This window comes from Eubalaena glacialis, chromosome 5, assembly GCF_028564815.1.
Source record: "Eubalaena glacialis isolate mEubGla1 chromosome 5, mEubGla1.1.hap2.+ XY, whole genome shotgun sequence".
In the NCBI taxonomy this organism is placed as follows: Eukaryota; Metazoa; Chordata; class Mammalia; order Artiodactyla; family Balaenidae; genus Eubalaena; species Eubalaena glacialis.
The window spans coordinates 59,653,417-59,673,746 of record NC_083720.1 but is presented as its reverse complement, the minus strand read 5'-3'; positions in this window follow the sequence as shown (position 1 = coordinate 59,673,746).

Genomic DNA, 20,330 nt, shown 5'->3' with positions numbered 1-20,330 from the left:
TTTATTTCTGTAGAAATTATCACCACAGGAGAGATTATTTGAAAGGTTTTGTGTATTTTTCAACTTCTGTAGAAATTTCTAGTTTATTTTCCAAAATACTTTAGTAATTCGCACACCAAGCTACAATGTAGAAAACATGCCTGTTTCCCTAAATTCTCATTGGAAGTAGTTTTTTTTTTAAATTGTTCTCAAAAACAGCAATTCATTTATTCTTAAATATTTTTTTGTATCCACTAATAAATAGCAGTTTGATATTGCTTCTAAGAAGAGGACTGTAAATAACTTTTTGACAACAAAATTAAAACGTGCCCAGAAGTGTCATGTGAACACTGCCTATGAATATCAAAAAGAGCTGACTATTATGGTTGATAGGAAATGCAAATTAAAGGAAACCTAAGACAGTGAAGGAAGAGGAATTAACAAAATCCCATAGGTAACAACCATAACGATGGGAGTCAAAATTCTGAGGAATTGACAATCTTAAAATTCATTTTAAAGTTAAAAGAGAACTGGAACCAGACTCAATGCTTTTAACACCTATAAAGTTAATATTTATAAAAATATAAACTATAATCTGGTACCCTTTTCATTGCTCTATTCCTTGGTTCTAGAATTCTTATAAAAAGAGAAGCTCGGACCTTCAAGATGGCAGAGGAGTAAGACATGGAGATCACCTTCCTCCCAAAAAATATATTAGAAATACATCTACATGTGGAACAACTCCTACCGAACACCTACTGAACACTGGCAGAAGACCTCAGACCTCCCAAAAGGCAACAAACTCCCCACATACCTGGGTAGGGCAAAAGAACAAAGAAAAAACAGAGACAAAAGAATAGGGATGGGTCCTGCACCTCCGGGAGAGAGCTGTGAAGGAAGAAAAGCTTCCACACACTAGGAGCCCCTTCACTGGTGGAGACGGGGGTGGGGGGTGGGGGTGGGGGGTGGAAGCTTCGGAGCCACGAAGGAGAGCACAGCAACAGGGGTGCGGAGGGCAAAGCGGAAAGATACCTGCACAGAGGATAGGTGCTGACCAGCACTCACCAGCCCGAGAGGCTTGTAAGCTCACCCGCTGGGATGGGTGGGGGCTGGGAGCTGAGGCTCCTGCTCTGGAGGTCAGATCCCAGGGAGAGGACTGGGGTTGGCTGCGTGACACAGCCTGAAGGGGGCTAGTGCACCACAGCTAGCTGGGAGGGAGTCCGGGAAAAAATATGGAACTGCATAAGAGACAAGAGACCATTGTTTCGGGCTGCGCAAGGAGAGGGCATTCAGAGCACCGCCTAAACGAGCTCCAGAGACGAGCATGAGCCATGGCTATCAGCATGGACACCAGAGACGGGCACTAAATGCTAAGGCTGCTGCTGCAACCACCAAGAAGCCTGTGTGCAAGCACAGGTCACTCTCCAAACCCCACCCCGGGAGCCTGTGCAGCCCGCCACTGCCAGGGTCCCGTGATCCATGGACAACTTCCCTGGGAGAACGCACGGCACACCTCAGGCTGTTGCAACGTTGCGCCAGCCTCTACCACCACAGGCTCACCCCACATTCTGTACCCCTCCCTCCCGCCAACCTGAGTGAGCCAGAGCCCCCTAATAAGCTTCTCCTTTAACCCCATCCTGTCTGGGTGGGAACAGATGCCCTCAGGCAACCTACATGCAGAGGTGGGGCCAATCCAAAGCTGAACCCCAGGAGCTATGCGAACAAAGAAGAGAAAGGGAAATTTCTCCCAGCAGCCTCAAGAGCAGCGGATTAAATCTCCACAATCAACCTGATGTACCCTGTGCATCTCTGGAATACGTGAATAGGCAATGAATCATCCCAAAATTGAGGCGGTGGACTTTGGGAGCAACTGTAGACTTGGGGTTTGCAGTATGTGACTGACTGGTTTCTGGTTTTATGTTTATCTTGGTTTAGTATTTAGAGTTTATTATCATTGGTAGATTTGTTTATTGATTTGGTTGCTCTCTTCCTTTTTTTATTTTAAATATACACTTTTTTTTTTCCTTTTTCTCTTTTTCTGAGTGTATATGTGTATGCTTCTTTGTATGATTTTGTCTGCATAGCTTTGCTTTTACCATTTGTCCTAGGGTTCTGTCTGTCCGTTTTTCCTTTTTTTGTTTGTTTTTAATATAGTTTTTAGTGCTTGTATTCACTAGTGGATTTGTTTTTTGGTTGGGTTGCTGTCTTCTTTCTTTCTTTTTTCTTTTTTTATTACTTTTTAATTTTTAATTATTTTATTTTAATAACTTCATTTCTTTTTATTATTTTTTTCTTTCTTTCTTTCTTTTTTTCTCCCTTTTCTTCTGAGCCGTGTGGCTGACAGGGTCGTAGTGTACCAGCCGGGTGACAGGCCTGTGCCTCTGAGGTGAGAGAGCTGAATTCAGGGCATTGGTCCACCAGGGACCTCCCAGCTCCACACAATATCAAACGGTGAAAGCTTTCCCAGAGATCTCCATCTCATGCTAAGACCCAGCTCCACTCAACAACCAGCAAGCTCCAGTGCTGGACACACTATGCCAAACAATTAGCAAGACAGGAACGCAACCCCACCCACTAGCAGAGAGGCTGCCTAAAATCATACAAAGGTCACAGACACCCCAAAACACACCACTGGATGCGGTCCTGCCCACCAGAAAGACAAGATCCTGCCTCATTCACCAGAAATCAGGCACTAGTCCCCTCCACCAGGAAGCCTACACAACCCACTGAACCAACTTTAGCCAATGGGGGCAGACACCAAAAACAACGGGAACTACAAACCTGCAGCCTGCGAAAAGGAGACCCCAAACACAGTAAGTTAAGCAAAATAAGAAGACAGAGAAACACACAGCAGATAAAGCAGCAAGGTAAAAACCCACCATACCAAACAAATGAAGAGGAAATAGGCAATCTACCTGAAAAAGAATTCAGAATAATGATAGTAAAGATGATATAAAATCTTGGAAGTAAAATGGAGAAAATACAAGAAACGTTTAACAAAGATTTAGAAGAACTAAACAGCAAACAAACAATGATGAACAACACAATAAATGAAATTGAAAATTCTCTACAAGGAATCAATAGCAGCATAACTGAGGCAGAAGAACGGATAAGCGACCTGGAAAATAAAATAGTGGAAATAACTACTGCAGAGCACAATAAAGAAAAAAGAGTGAAAAGAATTGAGGACAGTCACAGAGACCTCTGGGACAACATTAAACACACCAAGCTTCGAATTATAGGGGTCCCAGAACAAGAAGATTAAACAAAAGGGACTGAGAAACTATTTGAAGAGATTATAGTTGAAAACTTCCCTAATATGGGAAAGGAAATAGTCAGTTAAGTCCAGGAAGCCCAGGGAGTTCCATACAGGATAAATACAAGGAGAAACATGCCAAGAAATATATTAATCAAACTATCAAAAATTAAATACAAAGAAAAAATATTAAATGCAGCAAGGGAAAAACAACAAACAACATACAAGGGAATCCCCATAAGGTTAACAGCTGATCTTTCAGCAGAAACTCTACAAACCAAAAGGGAGTAGTAAGACATATTTAAAGTGATGAAAGGGAAAAAACCACAACCAAGACTACTCTAGCCAGCAAGGATCTCATTCAGATTCGACAGAGAAATTAAAACCTTCACAGACAAGCAAAAGCTAAGAGAATTCAGCACCACCAAACCAGCTCTACAACAAATGCTAAAGCAACTTCTCTAGGCAGCAAACACAAGAGAAGGAAAAGACCTACAATAACAAACCCAAAACAATTTAGAAAATGGTAACAGGAACATACATATCGATAACTACCTTAAATGTAAATGGATTAAATGCTCCCACCAAAAGACACAGACTGGCTGAATGGATACAAAAACAAGACCTGTATATATGCTGTCTACAAGAGACCCACTTCAGACCTAGGGACACATACAGACTGAAAGTGAGGGGATGGAAAAATATATTCCATGCAAAAGGAAATCAAAGAAAGCAAACCAAAAGGAGTGGCAATTCTCATATCACACAAAATAGACTTGAAAATAAAGACTATTATAAGAGACAAAGAAGGACACTACCTACATAATGATCAAGGGATCAATCCAAGAAGAAGATATCACAACTGTAAATATTTATGCACTCAACATAGGAGCACCTAAATACATAAGGCAAATACAAACAGCCATAAAAGGGGAAATTGACAATAACAAATCATAGCAGGGGATTTTAACACCCCACTGTCACCAATGGACAGATCAACCAAAATGAAAATAAATAAGGAAACACAAACTTTAAATGATAATTTAAACAAGATGGAGTTAATTGGTATTTATAGGATATTCCATCCAAAAACAACAGAATACTTTCTTCTCAAGTGCTCATGGAATATTCTCCATGATAGATCATATCTTGGGTCACAAATCAAGCCTTGGTAAATTTAAGACAATTGAAATCGTATCAAGTATCTTTTCCGACCAGAAAGCTATAAGACCAGATATCAATTAGAGGACAAAACCTGTTAAAAATACAAACACATGGAGGCTAAACAATACACTACTATATAACCAAGAGATCACTGAAGAAATCAAAGAGGAAATCAAAAAATACCTAGAAACAAATGACAATGAATACACGATGACCCAAAACCTATGGGATGCAGCAAAAGCAGGTCTAAGAGGGAAGTGTATAGCAATACAATCCTACCTCAAGAAAGAAGAAACACCTCAAATAAACACCTAACCTTACACCTAAAGCAATTAGAGAAAGAAGAACAAAAAATCCCCAAAGTTAGCAGAAGGAAAGAAATAATAAAGATCAGATCAGAAATAAATGAAAAAGAAAGGAAGGAAACAGTAGCAAAAATCAAAACTAAAAGCTGGTTCATTGAGAAGATAAACAAAATTGATAAACCATTAGCCAGACTCATCAAGAAAAAAAGGGAGAAGACTCAAATCAATAGAATTAGAAATGAAAAAGGAGAAGTAACAACTGACACTGCAGAAATACAAAGGATCATGAGATATTAATACAAGCAACTATATGCAAATAAAAAGGACAACCTGGAAGAAATGGACAAATTCTTAGAAAAGCACAACCTTCCGAGACTGAACCAGGAGGAAATAGAAAATATAAACAGACCAATCACAAGCACTGAAATTGAAACTGTGATTAAACGTCCTCCAACAAACAAAAGCCCAGGACCAGCTGGCTTCACAGGCGAATTCTACCAAACATTTAGAGAACAGCTAACACCTATCCTTCCCAAATGCTTCCAAAATATAGCAGAAGGGGGAACACTCCGAAACTCATTCTACAAGGCCACCATCACCCTGATACCAAAACCAGACAAAGAAACCAGATTTCACAAAAAAAGAAAACTACAGGTCAATATCACTGATGAACATAGATGCAAAAACCCTCAACAAAATACTAGCTAACAGAATTCAGCAGCACATTAAAAGGATCATATACCATGACCAAGTGGGGTTTATTCCAGGAATGCAAGGATTCTTCAGTATATGCAAATCAATCAATGTGATACAGCATATTAACAAAGTGAAGAATAAAAACCGTACGATCATCTCAATAGATGCAGAAAAAGCTTTCGACAAAATTCAACACCCATTTATGATAAAAACCCTCAAGAAAGTGGGCATAGAGGGAACTTACCCCAACATAATAAAGGCCATATATGACAGACCCACAGCCAACATCATTCTCAGTGGTGAAAAACTGAAAACATTTCCTCTAAGATCAGGTACAAGACAAGGTCTCCCAGTCTCACCACTATCATTCAACATAGTGTTGGATGCAATCAGAGACGAAAAAGAAATAAAAGGAATCGAAATTGGAAAAGAAGAAGTAAAACTGTCACTGTTTGCAGATGACATGATACTGTACATAGAGAATCCTAAAGATGCTACCAGAAAACTACTAGAGCTAATCAATGAATTTGGTAAAGTGGCAGGATACAAAATTAATGCACAGAACTCTATTGCATTACTATACACTAATGACAAAAAATCTGAAAGAGAATTTAAGGAAACACTCCCATTTACCATTGCAACAAAAAGAATAAAATACCTAGGAATACACCTACCTAAGGAGACAAAAGACCTCTATGCAGAAAACTGTAAGACAATGATGAAAGAAATTAAAGATGATACAAACGGATGGAGAAACATACCATGTTCTTGGATTGGAAGAATCAACATTGTGAAAAAAACTATACTACCCAAAGCAATCTACAGATTCAATGCAATCCCTATCAAACTACCAAGGGCATTTTTCACAGAACTAGAACATAAAATCTCACAATTTGTATGGAAACACAAAAGACCCCAAACAGCCAAAGCAATATTGAGAAAAACAGAGCTGGAGGACTCAGGCTCCTTGACTTCAGACTATACTACAAAGCTACAGTAATCAAGACAGTATGGTCCTAGCACAAAAACAGAAATATAGATCAGTGGAACAGGATAGAAAGCCCAGAGATAAACCCACACACCTATGGTCAACTAATCTATGACAAAGGAGGCAAGGATATGCAATGGAGAAAAGACAGCCTCTTCAATAAGTTGTGCTGGGAAAACTGGACAGCTACATGTAAAAGAATGAAATTAGAACACTCCCTAACACCATACACAAAAATAAACTCAAAATGGATTAGAGACCTAAATGTCAGGCCAGACACTATCAAGCGCTTAGAGGAAAACATAGGCAGTACACTCTATGACATAAATCACAGCAAGATCCTTTTTGACCCACCCCCTAGAGAAATGGAAATAAAAACAAAAATAAACAAATGGGACCTAATGAAACTTAAAAGCTTTTGCACAGCAAAGGAAACCATAAACAAGACCAAAAGACAACCCTCAGAATGGGAAAAAATATTTGCAAATGAAGCAAGTGACAAAGGCTTCATCTCCAAAATTTACAAGCAGCTTATGCAGCTCAATATCAAAAACCAAACAGCCTAATATAAAAATGGACAGAAGACCTAAATAGACATTTCTCCAAAGAAGATATACAAATTGCCAACAAATACATGAAAGGATGCTCAACATCACTAATCATTAGAGAAATGCAAATCAAAACTACAATGAGGTATCACCTCACACTAGTCAGAATGGCCATCATCAAAAACTGTATAAACAATAAATGCTGGAGAGTGTGTGGAGAAAAGGGAACACTCTTGCACTCTTGGTGGGGATGTAAATTGATACAGCCACTATGGAGAACAGTATGGAGGTTCCTTAGAAAACTAAAAATAGAACTACCATACGACCCAGCAATCCCACTACTGGGCATATACCCTGAGAAAACCATAATTCAAAAAGAGTCATGTACCACAATGTTCATTACAGCTCTATTTACAATAGCCAGGACATGGAAGCAACCTAAGTGTCTATCAACAGATGAATGGATAAAGAAGATGTGGCACATATATACAATGGACTATTACTCAGCCATATAAAGAAATGAAATTGAGTATTTGCAGTGAGGTGGATGGACTTAGAGACTGTCATACAGAGTAAAGTAAGTCAGAAAGAGAAAAATAAACACCGTATGCTAACACATGTATATGGAATCTAAAAAAAAAAAATGGTTATGAAGAACCTAGGGGCAGAACTGGAATAAAGACGCAGATGTAGGGAATGGACTTGAGGACAGGGGGAGGGGGAAGGGTAAGCTGGGATGAAGTGAGAGAGTGGCATATACTTATATATACTACCAAATGTAAAACAGATAGCTAGTGGGAAGCAGCTGCATAGCACAGGGAGATCAGCTCGGTGCTTTGTGACCACCTAGAGGGGTGGGATAGAGAGGGTGGGAGGGAGACGCAAGAGGGAGGAGATATGGGCATATATGTATATGTATAGCTGATACACTTTGTTATAAAGCAGAAACTAACACACCATTGTAAAGTAATTATACTCCAATAAAGATGTTAAAAAAATAAAAAATAAAAAAGTTTAAAAATAAAAAGAGAAATTCAGTCAGTATTTGTTTAATTAAGAAACAAATTCAAGTTTGCACTTTAAGTGTGAAGGCAATATAGGGTATCATATTAATGGCAGCAAACTACATAAACTTTCTACCCTTTGCTTTTTTTAGGTAATAAATTTTGTATGTCTTATGTATCAGTATATATCAGTTTCCTTTTCCTTTGTAATGATTGAATAATATATCATTTTATAAATGTCCCATAATCTGTAGGAGTTTGAACATAGTGTTTGTTTCTCTTCTTATGCTCTTCAAAATCTCAGTGATTATCCTTGTACATGCATCATTGCATAAATTAGTAAGCAATGTCTTTATATAAGTGTAAATAATATTTGCATTTGTATAAGTATATACAAATATATACAATACATATTATATCATATGGTATTTTAAAAGTCTATATTTAAAATAAAAATATATGAATTTACAAATTTATAAGTATGAAACTTATATGTAAATTTATTGAGTAGAATTACTGGGTCAAAGTCTACCTGTATTTTAATGTTAAAAGTATTGTTAAATTTCCTTCCCCAGAGACAGACCAATAAATGTTATCCTTATATTGAGAAATGTCTGTTTTTCTTCTACTCTTTTAGAACACTACTTTCTTCTTCAACATCTACATTTATTCTAAGAGTAAGTACTACTAATTACGCTTAAAATAGCTTTCTATATCTTCTAGACTCTTTAATGCCCTAGTTTCTACCCTTGGATGTCCCACTATTCTAACCTGTCCTGGTCTATTGCAGCAAAGCAGGCAGAATTATATTTTCTTATCTATTTCCTGTGCTTATAATCCTGTAATGATTTCCCATTTAACTTAATTCAAAATCCAAAACAGTTACTATGGCCTCTGGCTAATTCTCTAAAATCATCTGTCACTCTCCCCCTCAATCACTACAATAAAGCCACACTTGTCTTCCATCCATTCCTGGGACACTATTTTTTACAGCTCTCTAATTTGCCATATACTATTTACTTTATCTAGAATATCTTACTCCCCATTCCTCAAGTTGCAGACTCCTTGCTGTCCTTCACATAACTGGATAATTATCACTTTTTTTTTTTCCAAACAGTCTTTTATTGACTCCTATCATAGTTTAGGTTTTCCTCCATAGCAGGACCTGAAACATGAACTTGGATGCAGGCAGTGTATCTGGATGAAGACACCAGAAAATAAAAGGGGAAATATGGGCAAAGTAAAACAGAAAAGAAGAAAGACAAAAAAAATGTATATCAACAATCAATCAATCAAGACTCAATCTATTTAGAACTCTTAGAAACTCTGTGAGACATATCTCAGATTCATTCCATTAAATAGTGAGGAGGCTAGAGTATAACCTAATGACTTTCATCCTTTATTGGTGGAGGAAAGTCCTCCATATTTAAGGATTTTATCTGAAGGCAGCTGTGAAGTCAATATTGTGCTGTACAATGCTCTCTGACAGAAAATAAGAGACACACAGGTTCTTGAAAGGGAAAGGTGACATATGCTAAAAACTTACTTATTTTACAAGTACAGATGAACACAGATAACCTTACGGGATATAGTGCGGAACATGAATAGGGTCTGTTACAGTTTACTCCTTGAACCATACAGACCTATTCACTTGTGCTCCATTTGGAGTCTAAGCTGTTACTGATGAGCCAGGATGATTGGCAGCCACAATCTCAAAAAATGAGTGAAATTGGGTAGGTAGTGAAAGAAGATAACATAGGATCCCTTGTGCTACAACTCCTTCCATGGCCATACTGATACTAATATTTTTGTCTTTGTCAACTTTTGTAGATTTGTTTTTATACTAGGCTAGCCCATTTGCTGGTTACATGGCTATGCAATTTTTTGAGATAATGTCACCAATTCACTTACAACATACCAAGTTTGAGACAACTATTATATAATCAAGATATTACAAAAAATGGGATGAGTTAATCTATAATTCTGGAGAAAGATATGGCCTAGAGATAAAAATTATATGTAATTAGGGGTATATAAATAATTTAAAGCCATGAGAGTTGAACCATATGAATGAAAATAGGAAAAAGTTCTCAGTACTAAGACATAGGGCATTCCAGCACTTAGAGTTCAGTCATGGGAAAATGAACAGTCATTGAGATTAGAAGAAAAGAGGTTAATCTGATGCCCTGAATGCCCAGTAAAGAAAGTTTACTATGAAGCAATATCCCCTGGATAATCATCACCTTGAAAAGAGAAGATATAACAGAGCTGTCATGGAGAAAACCTAACTAGGTTTTGTTCAAAATAGAATGGAGGTTTGCAGAATTGGAGACATCTAGTGTAGAAGAGTATGTCAAAGAGTCCCACAGTAGAGAAATTGAGAGACAGCTGGAACAAGGAGTGGGGTCCAGAAATGTTTTGTTTGTTTGCTTTTGTTTTTAAGGTTGGGTATATGAGAGAGTGCTTTAATGCTGAAGGAACTGAGCTATTAATAGGGAGGGAAGACCTCTCTACAAAGCAGGATATGAAATGGGGAAGTGCCATAGTAATCACTTTAGGGGCAAGCAGGATGACATCTAATGAGCTAGTCGAGTGGTTGACCTTCAATAGGAATCCAGGCAGTCCATCCATAGTAATAGGCAACTCAGAGTAAATGGGCACAGATCTAGGTAGGGTCCAGATGCAGTCCTGGTAACTTTTGGAATTTGTCTTCTTATTTATTCTATTCTATCAGTGAATTAGGAAGCAAAGACATCAACTGAGAGTAAGGATGAGGTAAATAGTGTTGTAGATTTGAGGGGAGATTAGAAGATACAAATGAATATTCTAGAAAAGAGAGAGTGTGATAAACCATGGAATATTGTAGGATGAACAGAATCATTAAGAGCCTACTTAATGTTATTGGTCAATTATTTAACTGGAAACTGTATCCATGTCTGTTTCTTTTTTTCTCCAGCTACACTTAGCTACTGCCAAAGAGAGTAGGAGAACTATTTTATCTGTTTTATTCACTCCCCCAGCCCTGCAAATGAGTACAATATAATTAAAGAGGGGAATGGAATGCAAGGTGAAAATGATAGATAACAGAATTTAAGCTGTGTAAAGGCAGAATTGAAGCAATGAAGCTAATGATGGATTGAAAAATGGGTAGCACTGATGGATGGAAATCCTGAGGTCCTGGTGGGATGTGAAACTTGTAAAAGTCAGGAGACTAAATGGAATAATACAGACTAATAGTTTCTAGGGGCTTGAAACTATTCTTAATATTGAGACTGGGGAGGTCTTGCACTTACTTGTATCCAACACTATCTATGCTATGGCCAGAGAAGTAAGTGACCAAGTTTCCTGTATCCCCACTACTAGAATTAACCATGAGAGGATGGGAACACATCTGTTTGTTCACCATTATATATACAACAGTTCCTTAAAATCCTAGAACATGGTAAGGGCTCAATTTTAAAAAGATGTTCAGTGAATGAAAAAAAAATGAATTCATGCACAATTGCAAGCATCGATGCTGATTAATATTAACTTAAAGTTTACTGTTTTTCACCTAATACTTCAGAAAACTTTTAATTACAGAATATGTAACTTCAACTTAAGTGTCAATGTTTTATAGCCAAATACCACCAAACACACACAAATATGTACCATAAGGAACCATGATGTGTCTTTATAAAAGGATGTTAGCATAAAAACCTAATACAAGATTTGACTTCTCACTGAGTGATTTGGGGGAGGGGTATAAAGAAGTAGAAGTTTGCTGTAGGTCAGATGATGTTAGAGAATATGAAAAAACTGTGATTGAGTATCTTAAATCTTATCTCTAGGGTGGGAAACTGGCAGGAGGATAAAGCTATAATTGGTAAAGAAGTAATAATCATTTATTTTGACAAGAGAAGGCGTGTTTGGTATTTTGTTGGTGGCATAGTCAATTTATTTTTGTTATGCTTAGAAAAAATTAAGAAACGGCCTTGCTTTGTATCATTTTATCATGGTCTCAGAGTAAGCTCATCTGAAGTTGGTATTGTGTGTGATTGCTTATGTCTAATGGGACAGTAACATGGCTTAGCTATGAGTGCCAGGCCAGCTTCTCAAAGCCAGGGGTTGCTCTTTTTTGTTTTTTGATTTGTCTTTCTCAGAAGTAACTAATAATATTCCATGAATAGGACCTTCATTAATATTTTAATCATAATAAATAGGTTACATAAAGCAGGAAAATTTAATTTATGTAAGTCCACTAAAGACTATTTTAACTGATGTAAAAGACCATTCATAAAATATTTTACTTAAAAAATAGTAAGATTTCAACAGATGGAAAATATAGACAGCACATTGGTAAATGAACAAAGCCTGGAAACAGCAAGGTGTTTTGTGCCTATCAGTAATTGCTGCTCCTTAAGTTAATTTTTCATATGTTTCTTAACGAAGCTGTATTTACTGACAAGATGGCTTTTTCAAACTTGTTCATTTTCTCGATTCATCTATTTCTTTTTCCTAATCCGGGAAAATTTACCACATGTTTATAATGGAAAAAATTCCCCTAGCCCTCCTTTCTTAATTTTCTCTTTCCAAATTGCAACTTTGCACCTTGGGTCAGTCAATTTGCTGTTATCTTTTTAACACACTAGTTTTCTTGGAAGAATAAACATGCATTATAAGAATACTATTGCTTTTATCAGTTGAACATTTTAAAAAATTAGTTCAAAGAAAATTTTAGAAGTGTATGATTCATAATTTTATGTCTTGTTAAAGTAAGGTTAACAGATTCTTCCCTTATCTGTACACATGGATATTTATATGTGTTTATGTATGTGGGGTATGTATAGAAGGACATTTTTATTTTTTATTGTGGCTCACTTCACTAGTCCAGTTAAAATTTATGCCTGTAGAACTAATCAATTTTGTGTCCATCACTCAATCTTGACTTAAAGTAAAATTAATCCATCAGCAATTCAGTCTAAACAATTTATATAAGAAGCCTTCATCTGAATATTGATTTATTCTACCATTTCACTTTGCTCTATCAGATTATATCTGGTCTTATTTAGAAGGCTAAATATATAAGTTATTACATTAAACACCATTCTGAATATCTCACATTTGGTTAATCCCTAGCTGACAAAACTTCTTTTATAAAATATTCATTTAAAATAACTTTCAGACTATTATTGTCTTCCAGAGGGGACTGGGTGCAAAGGTCAAATTTCCACCCCTTTTCCTTTCATCACATCTTCTCCTTCTGATTTTCAACAATAACTTTACTTTAACCCCTGTTAATCAGCTTTAGTGGTTTCCATAACCATATATATATAAGATGATACATAAAATTATCCAAGGCCTTAGAGAAATAAATGCCTATCTCTAACATAGTAATCTACAGTAACAGATTTTAACAAAAATTACTAAGGGTTTACAGTCTACTCTATGATACTAAACAAGATATCTCTCTTTTTATGTATTTATATATGTATGTATGTATTTATAAATGAGAATAGGAGGCTTATGGTGGGGAGTGAAGAACACAAACCAAAGTATAAATAAATAAGTATACTCATACTTTTTGTGGAATACTAGGATCAGAATTATTTTGCTTTCTTTATGCCCTCTTTGGCTTTCATGCTATCTATTGGCAAGAAAGAAGGAAGGAAGGAAAAAATGGAGGGAGGGAGGAAAGGAAGAAGGGAGGAAGGAAAGAAGAAAAAAATATTCTTGCATAATAACTTGAGGAAATTCACATACTTATTCCTCCAAGTCAAAAGTATCATTGTTAATATTTTAATGACAGAAGCTGTATGAAAAGGAGCAGAGAAAGCAGCATTTGTCACATGTCTCATTAACAGAATATCAGTGAATATAAAGTCAAAACATGCCATAATCCAAGGAAAATTATTATAGATTCTCATGTTTTGTAGCTGTTGTATAACTGTCAACACTACAAAGAGTGTGTTGATATTTAATTTTTATTTGAGACTGTATTATGCTGATGTGACTGAATAATCCACAGGGAAGTAATAAATTTATGAGGTACATATTTATGAAGACTCAATTAAAAACTTGTTTTAATAAGGTAACTACAAAAAGGGAAAAATTACCTTTATATAATTTTATTATCAGACATGCTCGCTGTAGGACAAATGTATAAAAATTATGATAAAGAAAAAAATCATTATTAACATTTTGAATTTTAAAATATTTTTGTATAGAATTAAGATCTGATTTGGATTTTTTAAAAAGGTAACTAATCAGTACTCTAGCCGTTATTTAATGAGTGTCTTTATGCACAAACTTACGTTTTGCACATTAAGTTTAATCATTACATCCTATTTTATTTATGTGCCATTAATCTAACTTTTCACTTGTGAAATAGAAATATTTTTTAAAAATGAGAATGCATATACTCATTAATATCTGGATAGGAAAAATTTCTTTTTTAAGGTTTGTTTTTTTTCCAAATTTTCAGTCATTCTCACATATTCAAAAAATATTTGGAATTGGTTTATATAGTCTAAAAATTTTAGCTGAAGGATATTTGTTTTGCATTAATATTTGCAGAATTTCTCCATTTTTTGGCAAAAATATGTTGAGTCAGTTTGTTGTTTTCTTCATATAGGTATTATATTTTTATTATAATTATCTCAGCATCTTATATTTTTGTTGTTTTACACTGTGATCTAAGATGGATTTTTACTTCTATTATAAATATTTTCTAAATTATAATTGCATAAAAGTCAGTTTCTAATTTTTAATATCTAACATATAACAATTCACTAAATGCTATTATTGTTATAAACAATTTTCATGTCACCTGCAAAATAGAATATTTTTTCAATAACTGCCTTTTCAAAATATCCAAAACTTTCAGAACAAGGAAAATGATCTATTTCTTGAAAACTGCTATAAACCTGAATATTTCTTCATGCTTTGTGATTCAAAATTGGTGAAAATATTTAATTTTTACAAGAGAATGATACCTGTTTCTTCACATTTTCAAATTAGTATAGTTCTCAAAGTATATATATAATGTTTTAAAATGTTTCCCATGTCTGTTCTTTTTCTCCTTTCCCTTTTTAATTTCTAAAATATATGACTGTTTTCTTTACATCATTTTAAACATGATAAATTTTATTCTTATAATTAAACAACTTGCTTTTAACCTTTAAGTTTTATTTTTATTACTTGCTCCCTGTTTTACTAATCTTTAAAGCATATTTTTAATTCAGAGATAAATACTAATTAATTAAATTTCTTGTTTTTGAATAAGAATATTTCAAGTTGTAGATTTCTTTCATTGAGGAACATCTCCATAGTCAGATTTCATATATGTTTCAAATTCTGATTTACTTTATTTAATTTCTTTCTTGAACCAATACATTTTAAGACTTAAAAAAAAATGTCACATGACTGAGGATTGCTAATTTAATTTGCACTGTTAATTTCTATATATAAGTATTGAATTATAGTACGAGTACAGCTTATGATTTCAGAAATTCAGTGAAACTTTCTCTGTGTTCTGTTATATGATCACTATTTTTTAATTATTATTATCATTTGACAATTTTTCCTTGGGTATCTAAAAGAAGATACATTCTCTGTTTGTAGAATACAACATGAGACGTATCAGTATTTCTAGTTTCTTGGTAACAGTTTATGAGAGTGTATGTGTGTGTGTGTGTAATCTCTAGATTATAAGTGCTTTTCCCATTTACACACACAGGGCTAATACTAATAAACTTTTAATAGAATGGCTAGAAGTTTGAACTCCTTTAACTGGTATGAGGTAAAGCTGAGTTTTAATTATTGAGACTTTGTTGTAAAAGTGTCACTTAGCTATGTTCATGATTATTATTTTCACCTAAATTTCATCTCTACAAAAATGATGTTTTAAAGCCTTAGAATGTTCTTATACCAGAGTGGGAGAACAGTACACTAGGAATACAGATGATACTTTGTAAATAAGGTTCTAAATACCTTAAAGTCGACTTAGTGGTTCTTCAACTGCAAATCCTGCGGGGAGATGCATGCTTAGGTGCTTCAAAAGAAGTAAAGAGCCCTAGAGTTAAGTGTGTATTGTCTTATTGAAAAATGAAATTTATGGATACCGAGATTAATTTATCACTGCCAAAGCAGCAATATATTCAGACAGTCAAATAAGTTTTCAAATTTAAGATACAATTTCTCCTTTCAAGTTTTCCCAGTTTAATTTCATAATGAGTAAATTTTATTTTCACTAACTCAAAAAAACTACAAGTGATCTGAAAAAAATCTTACTTGATCCTCTAATTATTAAATATACACACTATGTCTTAAAAATTTAAATATAAAATGTAAGATAAAATCTCACATATGCCTGTTTTCTTTTCCCAAATAATACTGTGAACTGTAGTCCAAAGTGAAATAAGTGAGTAGGGAGATTGGCAAGTGACATTTTTCTCCATTAATTCTGCATTCCTCATTTCACTCTGTGTTGCCCCCTCGGGCTGGAGTCCCAATATGAGGCTTGTCACAATCTGTATCTGTCACTTCAAGTGAATGAACAACTTTCCAATATGTTCCTGACAGCAGGATTTCAACCACGTGGGAGGATTTGGGAACAGTTCCTTGACTGGCACTTCAAACATCCCCTCATCAGCTCCATGGTGCTTTCAATCTTACTGAAGAACTCAGGTGTTCCAAGATGAGTATTGTTTACTATTTCTGGGCTGATTTCTTTTTTAAACTTGAAAAAAGCATTGAGAAAAATACTTTTTTCTAAAGTATATAATGTAAATTTGGAATGGATGAAATATTAAATTTTGTTCTGATCATATTTTATAATTTACTAATTCCCTTTATAGATAAGCTACTTACAATGTCCACAAACAAAATATATTGTTTTAAAGATGAATGACACAAACTTGTAGGCTCACACATATTTATTAAATAGGCTATGTTTTACATAATTTAAAAATTAAATTTAGAGCAGAGAAGATCATCTGTTTTATGAAATTTGCCTATATTTCCTTCTCTTATGACTCTGAATATTACTATGCCTGTGGGCAATTTTTAATCATCTAAGCACTTAATAAATATTAAATATATATATTATACAAATTAAAGTATATCACTTCAGAATCACTTCATTGATTTATGTTGATTCTTTAATATGTGTATTAATACTTCCCTTGTAAAGAATGAGGAAATAGGACAGTATGTGTATACTTAGGTACTATAAGGATTGTAAATGATACTGTGACAAAGAGTGTTGGTGGGGATTGAACTGCCTTGAAACATCATTCACATCATCTTGATTTATTTACAATGTGAGATTTATTTAAGGTTGACTTATAAATGTACTATGTAGGTTTTATGCTTTCTATAAATTCAACCTCAAGTATTTGATCACTCTGAAAGGTCACCAGTATAAATCAGTCAATCAACTCAATAAAGTTATACAAATGTTATAAATAAAAATTTCTAATTTATATATTATTTACAGTAAAGAAACATATTAAAAGCAGGTACATGTCAAGCCTGTAATGTAATGTATTCAGAATAAATATATTTATTACACAACTAATAGTTTCAAAAATGATATGGGTGGGAGAGGTAATGTGTTTCCTTAGTTACTAGCAATGCAATAAAATATTGGAGAACCTCTATTCTTTACATATTCCTTACAATCAAGCACATAGATAAAACTGAAATATTTAATTGTAAAATTAAATGTACTGCGAACAGGACACTTAACATGTAGACAAACAACAATAAAAATTTTTAGTTTTTAAAATGTCATTCAAGTCTTACATATCATTATTTTAATAAATCCAGTGTTGGGATATTGCTAATATGGAAGGAAGTGAAAGAGAGAGAGACAAAAAGAAATTATAGCCTTCTTTGTAACATTAAAGATGATTTAGAAAAGATAGGCCTTACAGTTTTATTGTGAATATAATCTGACATAAGCATCATTTTGTCCTTCTTTATAATACTCTTAAATCTGACCCTCAGGAAAATGTCAGCAGGGACCAACAGACCTCTGAAGCTGCCTTCCAGTCAATTGATTCTATGACCTATTAAACACCAGACCTTAATTACTATAATAAAATTATGATTGAACCTTGATAGAAAAGTCTTCCCTATCCACGTGACCATGCTTTACTCGTCTCCTCCCCATGTATTGATAAGAATTGGCCTTGACAAGCTATGTCCCTCATATCATAGGCAAACTTGCTTTGAAATACATTTTTCAAGATCTTAACATGAAGCTTTCTTATTTTATACTTTTTTTTGTCTGCTTAGATTTATATATAAAGATGTATCTATTTTTTAAAAATCCATTTAGGAAACCATTGTTCCTAACAATGAATATGTACAGATAATTCTGACTTACTATTGTTTTGATTTTTTTTTTTTTTTTGGCCATGCCACGCGTCTTGCGGGATCTCAGTTACCCAACCAGGGGTCGAACCCAGGCCAAGGCTGAATCCTAGCCACTAGGCCACCAGGGAACTCCCTGTTTTAATATTTATAAAATAAGTTTATTTAACACCACAACATTTATGGGAAAAGAAATATTTTTCAATAGGCTAGTCTGTATTAGGTGGTTAAGTTTTCACAATAAAATAGGGTTTCTGGGTGTTATTATGTCAGGGTGGAGGCATATCTAAACAACTTGGAAACAAAATGCATGCTGAGAGGATTCACATATTTAAGGATGGAGCAGGAAAAAAAAAAGACTCAGCAAATACTTACAAATTTGGTGCTATTTCAAACTTGGTAAATTAAAAAAAATGTTCAGAAAAGAGCCTATGGTAAAAATGTAACAAAGGTATTTGTTTTCATTTTTAATCCCCCGAGGGCATTTTTTTCTCATTTTTTGACATTATTTCCTAAGCCAAATAGTCAGGATTCAAATGCTTAAAGGATCATAGGCTGTACTTTTTGAAGTAAAGAATTAATGCTATTAATATCACAGATGAACATTCTAATGGACTGTGTCAGTTTCAGGAAATTCTTTAAAAAACTGTGGCTTCACCTTCTATTGTGACTGATCACAATAGTGCCATCCTTATTTAATGAACAGGGATGTCCATGAAGTCCTGACAATAGCTTATAGGATGATTCAAGGTTGCATGAGATCAAGATTGTTCCTGCATACAAATAATAGATAATTGGGCAAGTGGTGGACTGTAGCAGCTGAAGAGAAGTATAAGAGCTGGCAGCTTCAAACAGGAGCTGATTTTAGCGACAAACAACAGAAGAAAAAGGATTTCCTACTGGGACTTGAAAGATGCCAAAATAGCCTACACACATCAATGGAAAGAACAGTACAGTGTATTTTCCCTTTAAGCTAGCGAAATAAAATAAAAGTGAACTGGATGTTTCAATCTCCCAGACTTCTACTGTATTTTCACTTGGAAAGTCTTCAAGTTATAGCATAAAAGCAGGAACAAAGTAAAAACGTAAGGCACTAAAACACTTTCTTTATTGCCCATATTCACTCCATTCTGATCTGGGTTTCCAGGCTCTTTTCTTTGTATACGTTTGGCATAGGATCTTATTTAACAGCTCATAATTCTGATAGCTAACCTGCTTTATATTTTTGTTATGCCTTTCTTTTCATGGAGTAGCTGGTAAATAACTTTAAAAAGTAATGAGACAATGGTTGGCCCACATTTTCAAAATAAGGGAGAAAGAAAGAGAGGAAAAAATGGAGGAAGGGAGGAATGGAGGGAGGCAGGCTAGGAGGGAAAGAGGAAAGAAAATAATTTAACTTTTGAAGGCAAAAGGACTCATATTATTTTTGATGCGCTATATTTCAAATGAGAAGTGTGAATATAAACAAAGAAGGAAAAATATACAACTGAAATCTTAGATATACCATGAGAACAATGAAAGAATTAGTTTTCTTTCTAACCAATTTTCTATTGGTTTTACAAAATATTTGAATATATATATTTTTCCTAATTGCATATATATGTATATGTACTTGCTAATTGTATAGTTACAAAGATGAGGCAACATGGCAAACATATATATTAGATAATCAAATATGTAGATTTTTATAGATCATATATAGATTTGAAATATAAAGGCTATATTTATATATTTACATATTTATAATATTTACATATACATGTACATATTACATATACATGTAAATATATGTATTTGATAGAAGAAGCAAGTAGGAAAAAATTCATCTGCTTTTGAGTTCAAACGTATTTCTTTAGAGAGTCACAGCAAATAGTCATAATAAATGTGTCTCCTGTCCTTTCTAACAAAAATGATGTTATAATCAGGTAGACATTTGGGTCATTTCTTCTGTGAGGAGGTAGATGTAGTTCAAAGTTGCTTCAAATGAAATATGATAGATTAGTTTCCAGTCCCATTAAAACTTTTTAGGAC